Raw genomic sequence first — 20,479 nt, 5'->3', positions numbered from 1 at the left:
AACATGGGGGGGGTTGGGAAATAAATTAGTGGGCATGGGGCAAGAGAATAGGGGTCACCAAACAGGTCCCCAATATAGGGATATAAGGAAAGACCCAGTTGCAGTCGATGCCAGTCCCTACCCAGGGTGGCCCACTTTCTCTGAGGACATAAATAAAACTTGCTATACACTGGTACCTGACTCTTGATTGCAACCCTGACATAGCAGAACAGCTCATTAAAAAGAGCCCAGATCAGAGCTGTTACACTGTGGGGTCGGTTGGTTCAAGGAGAAATTACCTTTGACCCAGAACTGGTCCATCCTGAGCTGACTGCTCCTGTTTGGAGAGACCACCTGCCTCCATCCCTGCGAGGCAAGATCGCTGAGTCTATCCCAGCACTGCTGCAGCAACCCCTGGTCAGAACAACCTTCCCCTGAGACAGCCTGCCACCATACTTGCTAGAAGAAGCCCGCTGGCTCTATCCCAGTGCTGCTACAATGCTGCTGTCTGGACCTCCAAATCCTTCTGTGTGTAGGCAAAGACTGATGGACAGACAGGGCAGAGCAGAGGAACCTGACAGTCTCCTCTAATTACACAAAAATAGTAAAATGTGAATACTGGGATGCTGGAGAGAGAACTGATTACACTGAAATCATATTTGTCAGGACTAAAGTTTATAATATGCAACACAAGTGTCTGTATTATGAATTTTAAGAATCTAGCATGTGCAAGCTCAGACAAGCTAATATTTATATACAGTACAGATCATAAAAGTATACTTCTAATTTATAATACAGAATAGAATATTATTTCCAACTCTAAATTTAGATGGATAAATAATCCAACACGGTTCTTTCATACTCAAAAAGTGTATGTTAATATATATTTTATAATCATCTATAGACACTGTAAGATTTTCAAATTTCACTACAGCACATTAATAAATGATGCTGAGTAATGCTTTTAAGACGTTATACATCTACTTTAATCAAACTCTTCTTTCCCCCAGTTTAAATTAAATCAGCCAGGATGAACCGAACATATACAAACAAGATGAACAAGGAAATTCATTATGTAGCCCTTATATTCAATGCACTCAGAATTGAAGCAAGTGTTTCAGAACCATGTCTATGCTTCTGGAACCAGAAAATCTTAGTTCAAGATCCAATAATGATATCTAGAGTTTAAAACTGTGAAAGAAGTTTATTATTTGTGCCTGAGGATTTTTTTTTAACATGAGGACCATAAGTGAATAAATACATTCATTATAAGGTTAAAAAGACAGAGAAAATGAAAGTTTAGACCACAGTAATATTATTATACACAATAACATGTATTCTTTGCCTCAGCACTGATCATACAGCCTTTCTAAAAGGGAACAAAATAATAATGATAGAAAAGTTTCCTTTTATTGTGGCCCTGCACACTTTGTCTTTCCCCTAAAATGACAGTGGAAGTGGTTTCTCCTACTTTACAATAATTAGACAGTGATCTCTTACTTCCTTATCTTAGTGCCTGGATATCTGTTTTGAATCCCAGACTGATAATCATAGCCCTGCTAGGATACAACCAGGCCTATGGTTCTTACTACGGTGGGATTCGAGTTTATGTCTTCTTAAAAGGTCCAGGTGTGCTCCACTACTTTCTTGACATGCCATGGATAATGCAGTGGCTGCTTTCCTGGTTCATATCCCAGTCAGACATTTTAGAATGATATAATCATATGAAAAATATGGAAGCTCCACTACAGCACATTTAAGATACTTGTTCTTAGTCACTGAGTAGATCATAGGCAGTAGGAAATATCTACTGACCACACACACACACACACACACACAAACACAAAATAAAAAATAGAAAAAATGCACATGGAGAAGGGCAGGCTTAGAGTTACCAGAAGGGATGACATAGGGTGAATCTCTAGGGATAAAAGAAAATAGCTACCAGGCTGACTATGCCATTACTATAAAGGAGTCCAGGTTCTAATTCTCTAATTTTCCTCAGTGTGGGAATGATATCTTAGAACTTGAATAAAACTACATTTCCTACTTGAATATATATTCCTGTGGTTCTTACCATTATCTATCATTTTTCTTACACTGATGATTTATGCACAAAACAGTATCCTGGATGTTCTCTCAGGAGTCTACATTGCATTACTGCTGGCTGCCAGAATACGGGCATGATCAAGAATATGAAACTTTGATTTATAAGCCTTAGTTGTTTTGAAAGGGAGATAGGTGTTCCATGTGGATAAGGATAAATAATACTTAAAAAGGATTTATCATAGGAAGTTTTGCATCAAATACATTTCCTTACAACAAGGATGATATATTTTTAAGTACTCTCAGGTACTAGAAAGTAAATGGGGATTTCAAAGTGTTTTCCATACTAACAGAGGATGTGGTTAAGAGCTTCAGAGAGTGAAAAGTAAGTCTGTTTAACATCACAAAGCAACAGATGGTGTTAGCTGGAGGTCAGTTCTGTGAGAGTAGAGTACCATTTTAATAAAGGCATACTCTAATGTTACTATTAGTTGTTGGCCCTGCCTGGAAAAAACTATTGTATTGTATACTACTATATCAGTTACTGACCCTGGAAAAATTATTGGTCATTGTGATGATGTTTAAGAGATATTCTAGGAGTGAATTTCAAGCAGATCTGTCCAAACTTTCAAACCTGTAGTTAATGTTAGCAGGTATTCAAATATCAGAATAGTTATGTGTTTGAAGAAGGATTACTACCTGTCCTTCTGGACTAAATTTGAAAATTTAAAAAAACTTCAGTGGCTTCCATGCCCAGTTACAGCACTTGCCCATTTCTGGCAAGAATAGAGGTGCCAGTCCTGTAGAAAAAATGATAATGTTCATGTTCCAGAACAACCTTCATATCAGTTTATATCTCAACAATAAGAAATATAAATATTATGAATCCTGACAAAATATCCTGATGAACACAATCTCCTTTTTATTTTGATATCTTCTCCAGATCTAGAGATACATGTGAAGGGGAAAATACCAGCCCCTGAAGGCAAGATATCAGTAACATTGAAAGACTAGAGGGGAAAAGAAGAGAAAATACATGAAGTCCCCAAGAATAAACAAAAATCTTCAGAAGGGCTTAATACTACTCACAGTGTTTGAGTTAAAGACTTGAGATATCTATTTTTTGTGTATGGTTCATTAGTTTCTAATATTAATGTGATTGTGGAGCCATCTATATTTCCCTTATGCTAGTAACAATTTGAAAAACAACCTAAATATGAAAATATTTGAAAATTTAAAACTGATTACAAGTCTTTCATATATTGCAGTAATAGGCAATCAGGCATGTATATCTAGAAAATAACATAAGAAAAGCACCAAAAAATCACCAGAAGAAAAATAAGGTGCATACAAAATCTTATACAACAGTAAGTTGTACAAACAGCACTTTAATTTTTATCTAACAAAACAATTAAAACTGTACAAAATAATTATTACTTTTTTAGCGCTGCATCTAGGGTATATGGAAATTCCTAGACTAAGGGTCAAATCGGAGCTGCAGGTGCTGGCCTACACCACAACCATAGCAACACCAGATCTGAGCCACATCTGTGACTCAAGCCACAGCTGGCAGCAACACTGGATCCTTAACCCACTCAGCAAGGCCAGGGATCGAACCCATATCCTCTCGGATACTAGTTAGGTTCCTAACCCACTGAGCCACAACAAGAACTCCAAAAACTATTTAATAAGAGACATCACTATGGAAATTTTTAATGCCTTCCTGAAATTTCCTATTTTTTTTCTACAGAATAGATGTATCCCTCTATAATGAAAAATGCTATCTAAAAATCAGTATTCATCATTACATTTTCATTTCATGCTAAGAAAAAAAATTCTGGGACACTTGGTGTTAATTTTTTTTTTTTTTTACTTTTGATATTACTTAAGCTGTCAAAGACCTTTAAAAAAAATAGGAGATTAGGTGTTGATTTCAGGTGTGCAAAAAAGGTCTTTGCTCTATAAGATATAGGAAAAGCAAGAGTAGGGCATGGGAACTGTTAACAGCAGAGAATAAGATACTGGAATGCTGCAAAGTAATGGAAGTTTTGCAAATTCACTACAAGTATTACAACATTCAGCTTTTACAAAATCACTACTAGTATTACAACACTCAATACTCTAAAAAAGCTAATTCATTTTCAAATGCTTCTAATTTTCTCTATTTGTCATTCTTTTAAATAGGAAATAAACCTGAATTTTAAAAATATTTAAGTCAATGAAAAACTATATTCATTTCATGCAATACCATTCTAGAAATGATTTTTCTAAATCGCATTGACTCTATAAATATGTATTTTTAATACTCTATTTTTAATGCAACAAACTAGTTATATTAAAATTACTGAGGCTCAAATTTGCAAGGCTATTTCTACCATCTACCTAAAAACCTACAGCAAGAAATAATATCACTTTTTATTTATTTTACACTAAAAGTGGTAAAGTATGTCACCTATCCAATTTTCAAGGTTCCTTGCTGTAGGGATAATGCTTTTGTTTCCAGTCACTGCTTCTCCAACTGGTGGGTAGAAGAAACAGAAAACATGCAAACTCAAAACTGACATGCTTTGCAAAACCTGAGACGGAATGCTTCTCTGTCTATCAGTTCAGGCAGAACATATAATTATTTTCACATCTCACAGGAGTAGTCCTTTCGGTGTTAGATTTTCTTAATGCTCTGAGTTGGCAATGACAGGGAGCAAAAGAAGAAGAGAAAACACATTTGGGGAATGTCATTTGCAGTCAGTTCTCTGAAACTAATTTTGGAATGACTTTTAAATTCTACAAAACATTTATCAGGCAATTCTCTTGATGGAGAAAACAGTTATTTCTCAGTTAAATTTGCCATGAAGTTTTCCCAACTCTTTGTCTTATTTTTGACAGGCTATTTTCAGCAATGTCATCACTGTGAGAAAGGTAAAAAGTGTGGCTCCTATCCTAGGAAGACTTTCATTAATGCATTATCCTTCTCCAGCTCTACAACAGCATTAGGTATTTAGGTGCTGACTCTGGCACAGGTATTTGCGTGGATAAAAATCACAAAGATATCATCTTTAGGACTAAATTTGCAAACTGGAAAATGATAAATTTAAATCCCACAAAATTCTCTTTGTTGGCAACACAGTTCATGGTTAGATCTGGTAGGTAGTTCAATATAAAATTTGTTAAGAGGAGTGAAAACAGTTAACAACATGGTACTGAAACTATGCTAAGGTGTTAAGAAGTGTAAGGGAACATAAGTAAGTTAAAAGGAGCTGTAATGTGATAGTTTAATTGCACATTAGTTTCTAATCCATTCATTTAACACTTGCTCCAAATTAAAACTTAAAAAAAATTTTACTGAAGGTCACAAAGCAGAGAAATAGCAAGGTTATTTCTTTTCTGTCCTGAAAAAGACATACATATCAAATAGGGGCTTGATATGTAAAAGAGAATCTTACTAATAATGATGTAAGCTCTCAAGATTCTATATCCTTAAGATTTTTCATGGAGTTACATAGATGTTAAACAAAGAATACATATGAATAATACAACTCTTGGCATAACTCTCTGAAGATGCACCCTGAAGGCTTATTCTAAAATAAACTGTCAGTTGTGAGAACTGCTGAATATGATCTAAACAGAAATTATTCTGGAAACATTGCCAGGGGTTAAATTAGAAGCAATCACAGAGGATCTCAAATTTATCATTTAAAAATCTTTCTACGTTGTTTTCACTGACATTAGAAAGAAGAAGCTTAACAAAGATTGAGCTATTAACACTATGGCTATAATTGAGTTCTAAAACCTAAGCACTAGACACACAGTCCTTCACAATCTGCAGCCAGTCTATTCAGACTGATTTCCTACCAGCTTTCTCCTCTTCTTGCATGATCTTTCACTGTGTCATCAATCAACACTATATACAACTCCATATTTCCAAATATTTGTGGGTGTGTATGTGGTTGTTCCTACATGTGCAATTCTTCCCAAGCTTAAAAATGGTGTACTATTGTTTATTCTTTCAAATCCAGCTCTGAGAAATGTCCCCTGACAGGACAAGATAGCCATCCTTTCTTTACTGGCACTATAGCAATTTGCAGTATCTATTAGGATGGAAGCCATGCTAAATGTCTTTTCTATGAGAAGTGACATTTTCCTATCAGAGATACATCTAAGATGATAAATTCTTCCTATTAAGGTAGTCACCCACTTCACCTCACTTCTAAGCCACTGACATGTCTCTGTTCCATTATCCTCTATATCCCGATGACACAATAAAGGAAAAGAGGAGTTAAGATATATTCTATTACATATTTTTTTGCCAATTTTTTGTATAGATCCTCTCCACTCCTTGCTACCACTACCACCACTCTCGACCACCAGCAAGGAGGAAATTCAGGGGCATGGGAGATCATGTGGTACATGGAATGAATTTAGCACCCACAGATTACATTTTAAAACCTAAACACTGGAAATGAGGCCCCATATTTGGCAGCTTTTTGCAGCTGTAAGACTTTAGTCAAGAAAATTAAATACACAGGATCATTTTTAAAAAGTCATGTATAAAATTAAAACACAGACTAGAAGGTGACATCACCTTCAACTATCATAATTATCTAGAATTCAAGGATAGGAGTAAGCACCAAACAGAAAATAGTTGCAACTTAGCATTTTGGAGAGAAAGCAACCCAGAGAGTGTAGACTTCTCACACACTTATTTATGGTATAACAATGAAATTATTTTTAATTAACCTTCTAAAAGCAATTTTGAACTTTTTAGATTATAAACATAATCTAATTATTTTAATTTTGACTCACTAACACATTAAACAATAACTGATAAAAAGATTTTAATGAAAACTTGGAATAATTAAAATAGGAACACAGCAGGATTTAAAAAATAGATATACAGAAATTATCTAATGAGGAATTCATTATGATCTACACTGTTCTTCTTCATATGGTAAAGAGGAAATTCAAATAAAAATGAAATTTCTAACCTCAATTTTAGATCAATTATTGTGAAGAGGTGTTGAAAGAGGAAATGTTAAAATGTAACTTCTACAATAGCAGGGCTTGTGAATTAATATAGAAACCCAATCGAAAGTCCTTTATGTTGGCATTAATGAATTTAACACATATTAAATGAGAATCCACATTTAGAAATGTTAAGCATTTAAAAAGTATTTTATAGTTTTCAAATGAGCATTATGATATGGTTATTTCTATACTTCTTATAGAAAACAGAAATAACATCTTATAGAAAATAAGATAAATTAAAAATGAACATTAATATTTTATAGTCTTATTTTATAAATATATCTATATATATATAACATTTATATTAAATTTCATAAATCTGCTTATAAAATATATAGCACATAATATATAATTTTATTTATATCTGTTATCTTTTTAGGGTCACACCTGAGGCATACAGAGGTTCCAGGTTAGGGGTCAAATCAGAGCTGTAGCCGCTGGCCTACACCACAGCTGCAGCAACACAGAATCCAAGCCCTGTCGGTGAACTACACCACAGTTCACACCAATGCCAGATCCTTAATCCACTGAGTGGGGCCAGGGATGGAACCTGTGTCCTCATGGATACTAGTCAGATTCATTTCTGCTGAGCCACAAAGTTTCTACCATATAAACTGACACTATTTTCCTTCAGAGTCATTTTCTCTTTTTTAAATCACCTCTCTTTTCATCTCAAGGAAGTGATAATGACAGAAAAGAAACAAAGTAATCTACCTGCTTTCAGACTCCAAAGTAAAACGTCATAGGGATCTTCTGTTTAGTCAAAAGATTTGGGGTTTTAAAAGGGAAAGATTTGGTTTTTCTTCCCATCTCTCAAAGCTAATAAGGGTTTTCTCAGGTTTAGAGAATGGAGAACTAGCAGGAAATTGCTGGGATAGCAGCTGTTAGTGAAAGAGCCCAGAGTTCCTGTGCTCTGTATTCTTTCCCCAGCTCAAAGAAGAGAAAGTATCTAGGCACAGAGACTTTAATGACTCAGAGCAGTAAAGAAAGAGGATTAATTCTTTCATTTCCCTCCCAACATCACAAAGAAATGTCAGTGGAGATGCCAAAGTGGTTCTGGTTGATGAATGCTTAAGACCAGAATAAGTGATGGAAGGTTCAAGACAAGCAGGCCTGGATATGAGAAAACCAGAGACTGGAGCAACCCACACACATGCCTCTGTGCCACGCAAGTCCTCCAAGATTTAGATTTGACTCCAAGGTGAAAGGGGTTGGGCTAAATTAAGTCCCAGCTACCCCAGCAGAAAATTTATAAGTCCTCTTCCACTCACTCCAATAGGTACTATGATTACATAATTAAAATTGGCTCTTTTCTGTCTGACTTTCCTTGCTCATAGTGTGTAATAACTTTTCTGTCACCCCTTTCCCTCAATACCTTTAGTAGATGACAAAAGGTAAAGTTATTTTTGGTGGTTCAGTAACACTGAAATTAGTCCTGCCTACACAGATTCTAAGAGCCTAATGTCTCCTCTTCAAGACTGTACAATCTTGTCTAAGTATATGCATTGATGTTATTCAGATTCATTACTTTTGCCATAATCTTATCTTCAAATTTCTAAAGGATATATTCTCTTTTGATTTTCTTTTTGGCCCACTAGTTGTTTTTACTAAGACAGTAGGGCTTAAATGTTCTCACCAAGGAAAAAAATAAATAAATAGGTAAGGTGATGGATTTGTTAACTAATAACAACAGCAAAACCTGGCTGATGTAGTCCTCCTATTTTTAAGATTCTCAAACTGTCTCTGCTAAGCTACTTAAGAGTCAATCACAGCCAACACTTTGGTTTTATTAGAGAAAAATAAGAGCCCCCACAGTGACTAAGCCTCTAAGAAGTCTTTATCACCTCTTTCTCTGAAATTACTTTGCATGCTGTTGTGGTTCTACTGCAGCCCAGGGACTTTGAAAAATTTTGTCTATGTCTTTCACAGTAAATTCAGTGGATGAAAGAAAAAGAAAGAAAGGAAGGAAGGAGAAAAAAAAGAAAATAATGAAACCATGCCCTTAACTATGTGATAACCTTTAATAATGTAGTCTATCATTTTTTTCTATCTCACTTAAAAATAACATTTGGAATTCCCATTGTGGCTCAGTGTAAATGAGCCTAACTAATATCCATGAGGATGCAGGTTTGATCCCTGGCCTCGCTCGGTGGGTTAAGGATCCATCATTGACCTGAGCTGTTGTGTAGGGTGCAGACGAGGCTCGGATCTGGCATTGCTGTGACTGTGGTGTAGGCCAGTGGCTATAGCTCAGATTTGAACCATAGCCTGGGAACCTCCATATGCTGTGGGTGTGGCCCTAAAAAGACAAATAATAATAATAATAACATGCATTACTAGAATGACTGTAAATACTGGCTTTCCCAGGAAAATTCTGGTTTACATTTATTGACAAAATGTTATTAGTAGTAGCATCTTATTCCACTCTCAAAATTGTCTCTTGTTGTATAATCAATTACTTGCTTATTCTAGTGAAGATCTGCTAAATTGGTTCCTCAAACCACTAATAGTTGTAACCCAACTATGTGAGTGTCTTACTCCTGGATATGAGCTCTGATTTTCAGAACATGACTCCTACTTACCATAATGTATCATACTCCACTACAGACTGAACAGTGCTTCATTATTACCTGAAAAAATTTAACAAATTATTGGTGACATGCACAGAGCTGGGCTATAAGTAGGTTCTTGATATTGAGATTCTTACCAATGTCATTAAATTATCAGGATGTACATAAATTTTGCTTCTCAATTTTTAAGAGATAATGTATTAAAATCACCTTATAAATCCTAGTCATATATTTTATACATACATGCACCTTTCTTTATTAAAAAAGAGTTTGTAAATATTTTAAGATAGGAATAATTGCAGTTCACTGAAAGTCCCCAAATCAACAGAATCTGATTTCACTATCAACTGACACCAGTTACTGAGATGTTCTCAATGAGGTTAAATGAAATTCCTGAAGAGTCGCCCAAACATGATTGTCAAAATATATCCTACAATTTCTGCATACTACCTTAGAAATTTCTTTGAAATTAATCTCTTGAATAGAATTATAAAATTTTAAATTTCACTCCTGAGACAACTGCTCTAGGCTCACTAAACAAATCCCCATTCATAATACTTAAAGGCTCTTCATTTTTCCCTAATTACTTGGCCAACCTTGGGCTACCATTCTGGTCTATAATACATAAGCAAAAGTCGTTACCAAAAAAAAAAAAAAAAAAAAGCTATCTATTTACCATTCACTTTTACCAATTCACACTCTGCATTTAACTTAACATTCTTCTCTTTTAGGAATAAGACAAAAGTGGCAAGAGCATGGCTTTCACCATGTGATTATGGCAAACATCATGAGGAAAATCTACATATTAGAAATGAATGACCACAAGAACTTTTGTTCCTTTGTAATACTAGATTTATTTCCCCAGGTTAAACTACTGTGCAAAAGAAAAACATATATCTTTATACCACTACAGTAGGATTTTATGCTATCTGCATAACATAAAATGCTGACAGATACTTTTATACCAGAAGTGGATGTTGCAAGTGACAGAACCAAAAGTGTGACTTATCTGATAAGAGAGGTAGGAACTGACTAGTGTGTACCTCATAATCTCAGTCTGAGAAATAAGAAAACCTTATTTAGAAGTGACAAAATATTTGACAAAATGTTTGTTTGCTGTACTTTGTGATATAGAACACTCATCTTCTGTGATATTAGGGGAATTTGTATTGTGACTTATTATTCCCAGAAAATCCTTGGAAGAGAACAATATATTCAAAATAGAGCTAGCCATATATTTTATATACTCATGTACCTTCCCTTATTAAAAAGTTTGTAAATATGTTACGATATGAATAATTGCAGTCTACTGTTAGTCCTCAAATCAATGGATTCTGACTTCAGTATCAACTGACACCATTACTGAGTTGGTACTCAATGAGGTTAAACAACACAAATGATGAAAACTTGAAGAATCACCTAAACATGATTGTCAAATGTACATGCCTTTTTTAGTCATATCCTCCGTACTTCTGTTTGCAATTTTACTCTACGAATCACAGAACAAAAGGTTCCAAAGGAAGTTGGGGGAATGCTGTTTCAGTAAATACTGCCTAGAGACACTCCAAACAGTTTTGGTGAAGCATTCAACTTTAGGAAACACCACTTATTTTCCCTGTATCTGTAAAGAAATTTTAACAGGAGGAAACCCAGTTCCTAAAACACAGAAATAAGTCTAACTGACTTTAAAAGGAACACTAAGATTCATTCTTTAGCTTTAGAGGTAGTTTTGTCAGTTACCTTTGACACAGAGCACAGTTCTAGAGGAAGTGTTCACATTTCCTAATACTGGATCATGCAATGTTCACTCCAAAGGTAAAGTTGTGTGTGTGTGTGTGTGTGTGTGTGTGTGTGTGTGTGTGTGTGTATAAACATGTTTTTCCTATATATTTTTATATAACTATATATATAACTATATATATATAACTACATATATGACTATATATACTATATACATAACTACATATATAACTATGTGTGTGTATATATATATATATATAAAACTATATAAATAGCTTATATATATATATATAAAGGGGCTTCCCTGGTCACATGGGTAGAGATGTTCTGTTAGCAATGCAGACCCTTCCAATCACCTACAGCAAAAACCTAGAAAAACAAGAACAAAGAAGCAGAAGCAGGAGAGGCAGGATGTATAGGAAAATATAGGAGATGGGAAGAGCGGCGAAGTAATGTTTGCTTTCACTTTTTCATTTTCTAAAAAGAAGCAATATAGGCTATAGCTTATGCCCTGTATCCTCAAATAAAATATCAGAGGAGTTTAAATTGAAGAGTAACTCTTGCCTAGGGTAGGAAACCAGAGTCATGGGGTAAGGCATTCCAAGAATGCAGAGGGCCTGACCTAACTGGATCACTACAGTTTATTCCTGATTTGATCAGTTATTGATTATAAGGAAATGCATCAAATCAGGAATAAACTGTAGTGATCAATGCATTTATGTATGTGTACATCATCCTTACAGGAAGTGTCACATGTAAAAATTTGAGTGACTAGAATTAGATGAACAGAACCTGGCCTATAACATGGCTCATCAACTGGTTCTTTAAATACACTAGAATTTAACAACAGAAATGTACAGTTTTGACAATTTGGCTACATAAGAATTAAGGAAGAATAGAGATTGCTTTTAAAAGATGCTTGAGAAGGCAACATATAAAATATGTGACTTGAGGACAAAATGAAATTCACTGTGTGTGAAATATGCAAACAAATGAAGTAAGTCTCCCATTCATTGAAATGTATATTTTTGACAGCAACAAGTGAAGAATTTGGGAATTTAAGGCACCATTCTTTGGATTTAAGGAAACATTTCTACTGAATTCTTTGAACTGAGTTGGTTTACTAGTGATTTTTGAAGCAACTGATTTTCCTCCAAATTCTTTGGCAACACTAGAATGATTAGAATTCACTCTAAGGGTAGAAGTGCAAAACAACATCCAATCCTGTCCTGGGGAGGAAATATGGGCTTTATTAAGCCAGAAAAGTTTGGGGATGGGAAAACAAAACAAACTTACTCTTGAAATATTCCAACATACTAGACATGGCAAAGGTCAAATGGCTAGAATATGTAATTAGGTCCCTAATAATAAAACTCAAGGTAAAAGGGAGTTTAATTACTGAACGACATATATATTACCAACAACGTGAAATATAGCTGATTCTGATTTGGTTTATAGATAGATACCTAGGTACTGTGGCACAGTAAACTGCTTTTTGGAACAAAGTGAATCTAAGGGGGCATAAAAGTGACATATTCTTAGAACCTAAGCATGGATTTCCTTTGAGCCTCCACATACATTTGAGCATTACATAATCCAGAATGAAGATTTGTCTACTGACTGTCTAGGGCTAGCTTAAGTAGTGAATCCATGTAGATTCAAGAAACGGTTACAGCACAAACTGAACATACTCCAGTTTACTCCATGACTCTCTTCAAAAGTAATCTAAACCACAAACCCTTTGGTTCTGGGGAGCTATGATTTCTTAGCCATTTTGTAGGGGGTTAATAGTCTTAAGTATGAACTACCACACCTTATGTTAATATGATAGACAAGGTACAATGTATCATTAAATTTTAAATCATATTTTGTGGAACAGTCCATATACCGTTCTTGGAAAAAAACACAATCAAAAGCTGGGATTTGGGTGTGTAGGGGCAAATATCCAGGCAGAAAAAGAGATAAGATCAAAAAGAAAGGGCGTGGGCATTCCCATCATGGCTCAGTGGTAATGAAATCGACTAGTATCCGCAAGGATGTGGGTTCAATCTCTGGCCTTGTTCAGTGGGTTAAGATGCTGGTGTTGACCTGAGCTGTGGTGCAGTAGCAGATGTGGTTTGGATCCCACATTCCTGTGGCTGTGGTGAAGGCCGGAAGCTATAGCTCTGATTTGACCCCTAGCCTGGGAACTTCCATATGCCATGGGTGTGGCCCTAAAAAGACAAGAAAGAAAGAAAGAAAGAAAGAAAGAAAGAAAGAAAGAAAGAAAGGAAGGAAGGAAGGAAGGAAGGAAGGAAGGAAGGAAGGAAGGAAGGAAGGAAAAGCAATGGCCCAAGAAAATAGTGGCAAACTTAAACCTGTACAGGAAAATGACCAAATTTAATTCTATGGGAAGGAATGATTAGGAAACTATTAAAAACAGTATGCCTAATTTTCAGATTTAAGTCTTATATAGCATTATTATATTCTTCCAAATGAAATCTTTAAAGCTAGCATTGAGTCATTTTGAGAAGAGAAGGGATCAGAGTGGGATCCAAAAGGCTGTCATGATGCAGAAAAAGCACAGAATATATCTGTGATAAAAAGGAAAACGGCAATTTAGAATCTTACATGGACTGTGAGACCAAAAAATAATCTCAAGGGAAACACTGTTTTAATCCTCTGCTCAGGGTATTCCCTACTAATTGAAAAGACGGTCAAGTTTTCCACCATATGGGGAGTGAGGTCAATTTTCTAAATCTTAAATTACTAGATGGCCTTAATTTAGTGGCTGGGGAGTTTGGGGAGAAAGACCTATAAATTACATTTGTAAACCCACCTTAATTTTTCTTTTAAGAATTTGTGAAATGGTAAGAAAATCATATTTCACAAGTTGAGTAAATGAAAATTATAGAACATAAGTTTATTTGCTACTCCCTAAGACTCTGTATGCCCTATGGCCTAAAAAGGCATACAGAGGTGAGTGTGTAAATATAAGTAGTTTCAGATCAATCAAATTAAAAAACACATTAAAGAGAATTTGAGTGGCTAATGCCATAATTTAGTGTCAGGAGAGAGCAGTGGTCAAAGATGATATTGGAAATTCAGGCTGAAACCAGTTTATTTAGGTCTTTGGGGATTGGGCAAAATAGTCTGGGTTTCTCTCTTGCATCACTGAAGTTTTAAGTGGTAAGATGGGAGTGATACATTACAGAAGAACATTCCAGCTAAAAGTGTTTCTGAGCATTGTACTGATCAGGTAAGACAAAGAAATAAAGAGCTCTCAAAAACTCAGTGGACTGAAGCCTCAGATTTTTTTTCTTTTTCCTTTTGGCTGCAGCTGTGGCAAATGGAAGTTCACAGGCCAGGGACTGAATCCAAGCTGTAGCTGAGGCCTACATCATAGAAACTCCAGATCCTTAACCCACTGTGCCACAGCAGGAAGTCCCAGAATTTTATTTCTTCTTCATATAACATGCCCTGGTAGGAGTTAGGGTCAGCAGGGCAGCTCTCCTCCAAACGATCACACAGAGGCTTAGGCTCTTTCTTGGGATTCTGCCATCTTCTAAGGTCTTATTCTCTTCTACATTCAGTAGGTACAAGCAAGAGAGAGCAAGCATGAAGGAGATACAATCACCTTCCTAAAATTTCCAACCAGGAATTGGCACATATGACCTCCACTGATTTGAATATAGACTAGAGAAACCATTGTTCAAGTATGCTCAGAGTAAAAGTTTATGTAAGATGTAGCTCAAATCAAAATATCTTACAAACACTTTTAAAAAGGTCTATAGCTTCCTACTAAAGACACTGCATCACTAAGGTGTTAACTATTTAGAACACTACAAAATGGAATACTGAAGATACATATGTGAATTAGGTGGCAATAAATGGGGAAAGCTTGATATTTCTAACCTTGCTTGGAAAAAAGAGCATTTTCAGTCAAGTATTTGCTTAAAATGCTTTAAAACAGTTCTCCAAAGGGCCTTTCATCTAATGGTCTGTAAAGAAGCTCTCGGGACCAGCACTAACTTAAAATAAGCACGGCACACTTAAGACTGTGAGTCACTCAAGGCAGACAAAGATATGAGAATATATGATTCCAGAAGCAGTGACATAATAGGCATATTTTGTTTGTGAAAAATCAGTGGTTTTCAGTTGAACTTGAACACTTGGCTAAAAATGGAATAATCTGATATTCTGTAGAGAGTATATGAAATGATGAGAAGAGTTTTAAAAAGATACCATCATTTTGCCCCTCTTATTACTCCTCCCTGCCCTGGTATGAGAATGGGAGCATGTAATTGGCAGGCAAAAAAATGGAGTCTTGGTTAAGATCTAGATTATTTTAGTTCCAGTGAGTTCACAATCCTATATAATTTTAATTTTCCTGTTTCCCAACTGAATAATTGGAATTAGCACACATAATAGTTTGTGAAAACCACACACTGGGCCTAGGCCTACAGGTTAACAGCTATTATGTAGAAGGCCAGATGGCAATGATTCAAAATGCCCCCTAATCCAGCCAAGATAACAATTCAAAAACAATATCACATCCCACAGGGATGGAAAAAATTAGCTATATTCTTAAGTATCTAAAATATACAGGAGTAATGACTTCCACTTACTTCCACAGTCAAACTGGGCCATATGAGCAAAAAAAGGGCTAGTTCCTAGAAGTCCTGGCAAGACACATACACTTCAACAGATGGGGAGAAATCCTACAAAGATTCAGTGGTCCTCTGCTTCAGAAAAGTTTTTAGGAATTTATTTGTCACTGGCAAGCCAGAACATATGTTCCAAAGTAAAAGACGAATAATTGCAGCTTGTTCCTTCAATGACGATGAAAGAAATATATTACCTACGTGGCTTCTTTGGGTTCTAGAGCAGAATACTGCACATCTGGGAACACTTTCCAGGCCCATATAGTATGATACAACTACTGGCTTAAAGTGTGGCCCTCAAATAGGAAAAGGGCTCTACAGCAGACCCAAGCTGTAATGTAAGCAGCTGCCATATATTCTGACAGACCTTATGGTAATAAAGGTGATAGGAGTGGTGAGATAAAATGTTTCATGGAATTTATGGGAAGTGCTAGTGGGAGAATCATAATAAATGTCTCTGGGGTTCTGGAGCAAGGTCATGCCATCAGCAATGTACAAGGCTTTTGAGAAAAATATTCCTGGCATGCTTCTGGTGGAAGAGTTCCAGATGATGGGACAGCAAATGACCATGAGATTAAACTATCCCCATGAGATGGATCATTTCAGATGTGCCAAGTCTTAAGATTTTCAGGTATATCCACCAGAAATCCATCACAATAAAGTTGTACTTCTGTAATCAAATATGATTAAAACTAGATGTCATAAACAAACTACATGAGCAAAGAGTTCAGATTCCCATTCCATCTAGCACTGCTGCATCAGTGCTACTCCTCAGGGCACATATCTGGTAAAAGGGATCCTGTTGGAACAGAGATGAAGTAAAAACTGAAGCTTCCTTTATGGATGTGCCAAATATAAGCCAAACCTTTACTGAAGCCTTCATGAATGGAACTAAAAATAAATGAAGGAAAAACTTTCCCATTTTGTTGTACTGCAAGAAAAGTGACCTGAAGAGTTCCCCTTGCGGCGCAATGGAAACAAACCTGACTAGTACCCATGAGCAAGTGGGCTCAATCCCTCCCCTTGCTCAGTAGGTTAAGGATCCAGTGTTGCCATGAGCTGTGGTGTAGGTCAGAGACATGGCTCGGATCCTGTGTTGCTATGGCTATGGCGTAGGCTGTCAGCTGTAGCTCTGATTAGACCCCTAACCTGGGAACTTCCATATGTCGCAGGTGCAGCCCTAAAAAGCAAAATTTTTAAAAAGCAGAAAAGTGGCCTGAGATTAGACTATATATGGTCTCATGGGCAGTGGCAAATGGCCTGGCTGGTTAGAATCCTGAAGAAAGAAAGAGTGGAATGAATGGGTCCATGGTATGAACATATGACTGATGCAAAGGAGTGGGCACAAAGTGTGAAGACTTTTGTATGGATGCATACCATAAAATATGTACTACACAGAAACACTAATTAACAGGGAGACAGAAACACTCAGCTAGTTGATGTCAGGCAACCTAAGTCCTAAAACTGTTGGCATATTGTATACAAAACATAGTGGTCACACTGGGAGAGATGGAGACTACTCACAGACCAACAATGAGCTCCCACTCACTGTGGATCATTTATATCTTCTGACACTGAATGTTCAATCTGCTAGCAATAGAGACTAATGCTAAGTCCCCACTATGACACTATTCCTCAAGGAGACCATCTGGCCACTGGTTAGAAAAGTATACACTGTATTCGTTTTAGCTTGGGAAGGCCAAATATTTGTTGTAACAGAAAGAGATATACACTGAGGGTATGGATTTTCCCAACTGCTGAGTTGACTCGGCCACCACCATGATTTGGGGGCTTATAGTCTGGTTGATTCATTGTCATGAAGTCCCATGCAATACTATACAAGACCAGGGGAATTGATTTATAGCAAAGGAGGTATGTGAGTAAGTCAAGTTACATGGGATCTACTGGTTGTAACAAATACCATACCACTCACTTTTTTGCCAGCCTGGTAGAGGAATTAGGTATGGCCTCCTGAATATGCAGTTGAAGTATCAGCCTGAAAATGTTATTCCAAAAGGATTAGGCACCATACTTAGGATGTAGTATACACAATGAATCTAAACCTTTAAATGCTGCCTTGCTCCCAATAGGAAGAATATCTACATACCGGCAGTTACATTCCTGCAGGGCTAGAGGCCCATGTCACCACATCTAGCATACTTTTATCAGAAAATTCAAACAACTTCATATTAGGTACTCTGATGGGCCTTTACATTGCAGAACTCCTTGCAGGATTATCCTGCAACATAACAGCAGGCTAGAAATATTTTGCATGCCAAACTCCATCTCAAACTTTGCTGCTGGAAAAATAAACTGGCAACAAGTAGTGTTAAAATGTAATTTCCATACCACTATAAAATGTGGTATAGAAAAGCTTTCTTTAGAATATATATGTGTGTGTGTGTGTGTGTGTGTGTGTGTGTGTGTGTGTGTGTTTGTTGTGGGTTTTTTTTGTCTTTTGTCTTTTTGAGGGTCACACCCACGGCATTTGGAGGTTCCCAGCCTAAGGGTCCAATCAGAGCTGTTGCCACTGGCCTACACCAGAGCCACAGCAACACCAGATCCGAGCCGCGTCTGCGACCTACACAGCAATGCCAGACCCTTAACTCACTGAGCGAGGCCAGGGATCGAACCCACAACCTCATGGTTCCTAGTTGGATTCGTTTCCACTGTGCCACAATGGGAACTCATAGAGATATATTTTACAGACACGTAACAGTTGAAATCTCCTTTAACTTTTACAATAATTTTGTTTAGAGCTTGCTTAGCCTTATAAGAAGCAGAACAAGTGGCAGTTTAGTGGAAAAAAAAAATAAAGTGACACAAATATGTCATATTTCTAAAGATGATACATAATTAGCTTCTGCTCAGTTGTAATTTGACTAGACTAAAATTATTGGAACCTCATTCATGCTTGCCATGTATTATTTACTATTTAATAAATTAACGGCACATGAGAAAGACTTAAAATGGTGGGATTTAATTTCATCAAAATTACTCTATGACAGAGAGAAGGAAAAAGAAAAACAAATGCAAAAAGAGGTGAAAGAAATCTAATACATAAATGCAAATATATTTAGATGAAAAATCAAACATCCATACTCTACATGTGGTATCCATTATTGATATTTACTACCCTGTGCAACTTCTCTGTGAATGAAGACTGGGGAAGAATCTTAAAGTTCCTGGAAAAAATTAACATTTCTTATATCCCAAACTTAGCCTAACATTAATCAAACACTAACCACAGTATTTTGTCATTTACCATTTATCAAAAATCTAAAAATACAAACCTAATCCCTCATCAAATACTACCGTGTTTGCTTCTTAGAACTGAAATCACTTCAACAACACAATCTGCACTATATATTACAAAATCTAGAGTTTATTAGTTGAAGATTATAACCAACAGACGTGGACTAAAAAGTATTACATTTTCAAAGTGCCTTTCTGTGAAGATATAAACATCTGCAAAGCATATGCACTAAGCATTAAAACCACAAAATACCAATGAGGCAGCTATCTCTTTAATCCTAGCTATTGCACTGAAGTTATCTTTCAGAGTGGGGGGCATTACCTTAAGTGCAGAAATCTGATGAAAACAACCACTGCTACAATTACCATTTGAAGGGTGGTCCCCTGTGCTGCTTAAATATAACTTATTCTCAATTTTTATAATCATTTTCTTGAAATATTAGCGAAATGGAGTTCAGACAGTTTAAGTAACTTACCCAAATTAACAGAGCTAGTCAGAAGAAGAGCTGGTAGTAACTCCTAAGTCTCTGGCTCGGCTTACCCAGGTTAATACACAATACATCTAGCATGAAGAGAGCTCTCCAGAAGCCTTGGACGCTGGAGGAGAAACCCAGCCGCTGAATAATTAATTAGTCTGGAAAACCAACTCTGTGCCTAAATTTACAGTTTTACGGCACTGGGTAACATCACTTCCAGCCGTATTTACTTCACAGGTACCTCACGACCTGAGTTTACGGCATATCACGTCGCGTCACGTCACGTCACATCACGTCGACCTCCTGGGTACCTCACTGTATCTATAGCTCCGTCTAGATAGATATAGTGATGTAAATACCTTCTTACTGATTGTTAGGGAGACGTTTTATGTGAGTAAATTTTCAGAAAGTATTTTCAGAGAAAAAATATTGCAAAGGAGAATAGTGCCTTCTAACTATATAGCATATATTTAGATTTTTTTAGTGGTATGTAGAAAGAGAAGCGAGGAAAAATGATAAAAATTTGGAAAATCACAGCGATGAAGGAGGCTAAATGGATCAACTAACAAGTGTGTGAGACTTTGTCAGTAAGCATAACGACCGTAATATCAGAAGAGAGAGTGATTTTTGGCCCTGTGGGAAATAGAAACATACTGCACTGCTGAGAGCAAACAGAGAAGCTAAAGAGAGGATGGAATCTGAACGATCCGTGGTTGATTTGGACGTGACTAAGCTAATGGTGATAAAT

The 20,479-nt window shown here is 36.3% G+C and overlaps 1 long non-coding RNA gene across 4 annotated transcripts in view; it reads right to left on the bottom strand.

Moving 5' to 3' along the window:
- Nucleotides 1-19,993, bottom strand: part of LOC102164767 (uncharacterized) — a 614,073-nt gene extending 594,080 nt beyond the window's left edge. For 2 of the 4 annotated variants that reach the window (XR_014821810.1, XR_002336025.2), the window contains exons 1-2: nucleotides 19,732-19,993; nucleotides 9,630-9,677 (exon numbers count right to left, since the gene is read on the bottom strand). This is a non-coding gene — a long non-coding RNA (uncharacterized LOC102164767). The remainder of the gene's footprint in view (nucleotides 1-9,629; nucleotides 9,678-19,731) is intronic. The other 2 variants (XR_014821812.1, XR_014821808.1) reach the window with 2 other exon arrangements.
- Between the last annotated feature and the right edge of the window lie 486 nt (nucleotides 19,994-20,479).

Source organism: Sus scrofa, chromosome 1 (genome assembly GCF_054392235.1).
Source record: "Sus scrofa isolate SSC_HxYL_T2T_F1_AM1 chromosome 1, Sscrofa_HxYL_maternal_Yorkshire_Landrace_v2.0, whole genome shotgun sequence".
NCBI classification, from domain to species: Eukaryota; Metazoa; Chordata; class Mammalia; order Artiodactyla; family Suidae; genus Sus; species Sus scrofa.
The sequence above is the reverse complement of the archived record's forward strand: the minus strand, read 5'-3'. Positions and strand labels throughout refer to the sequence as shown.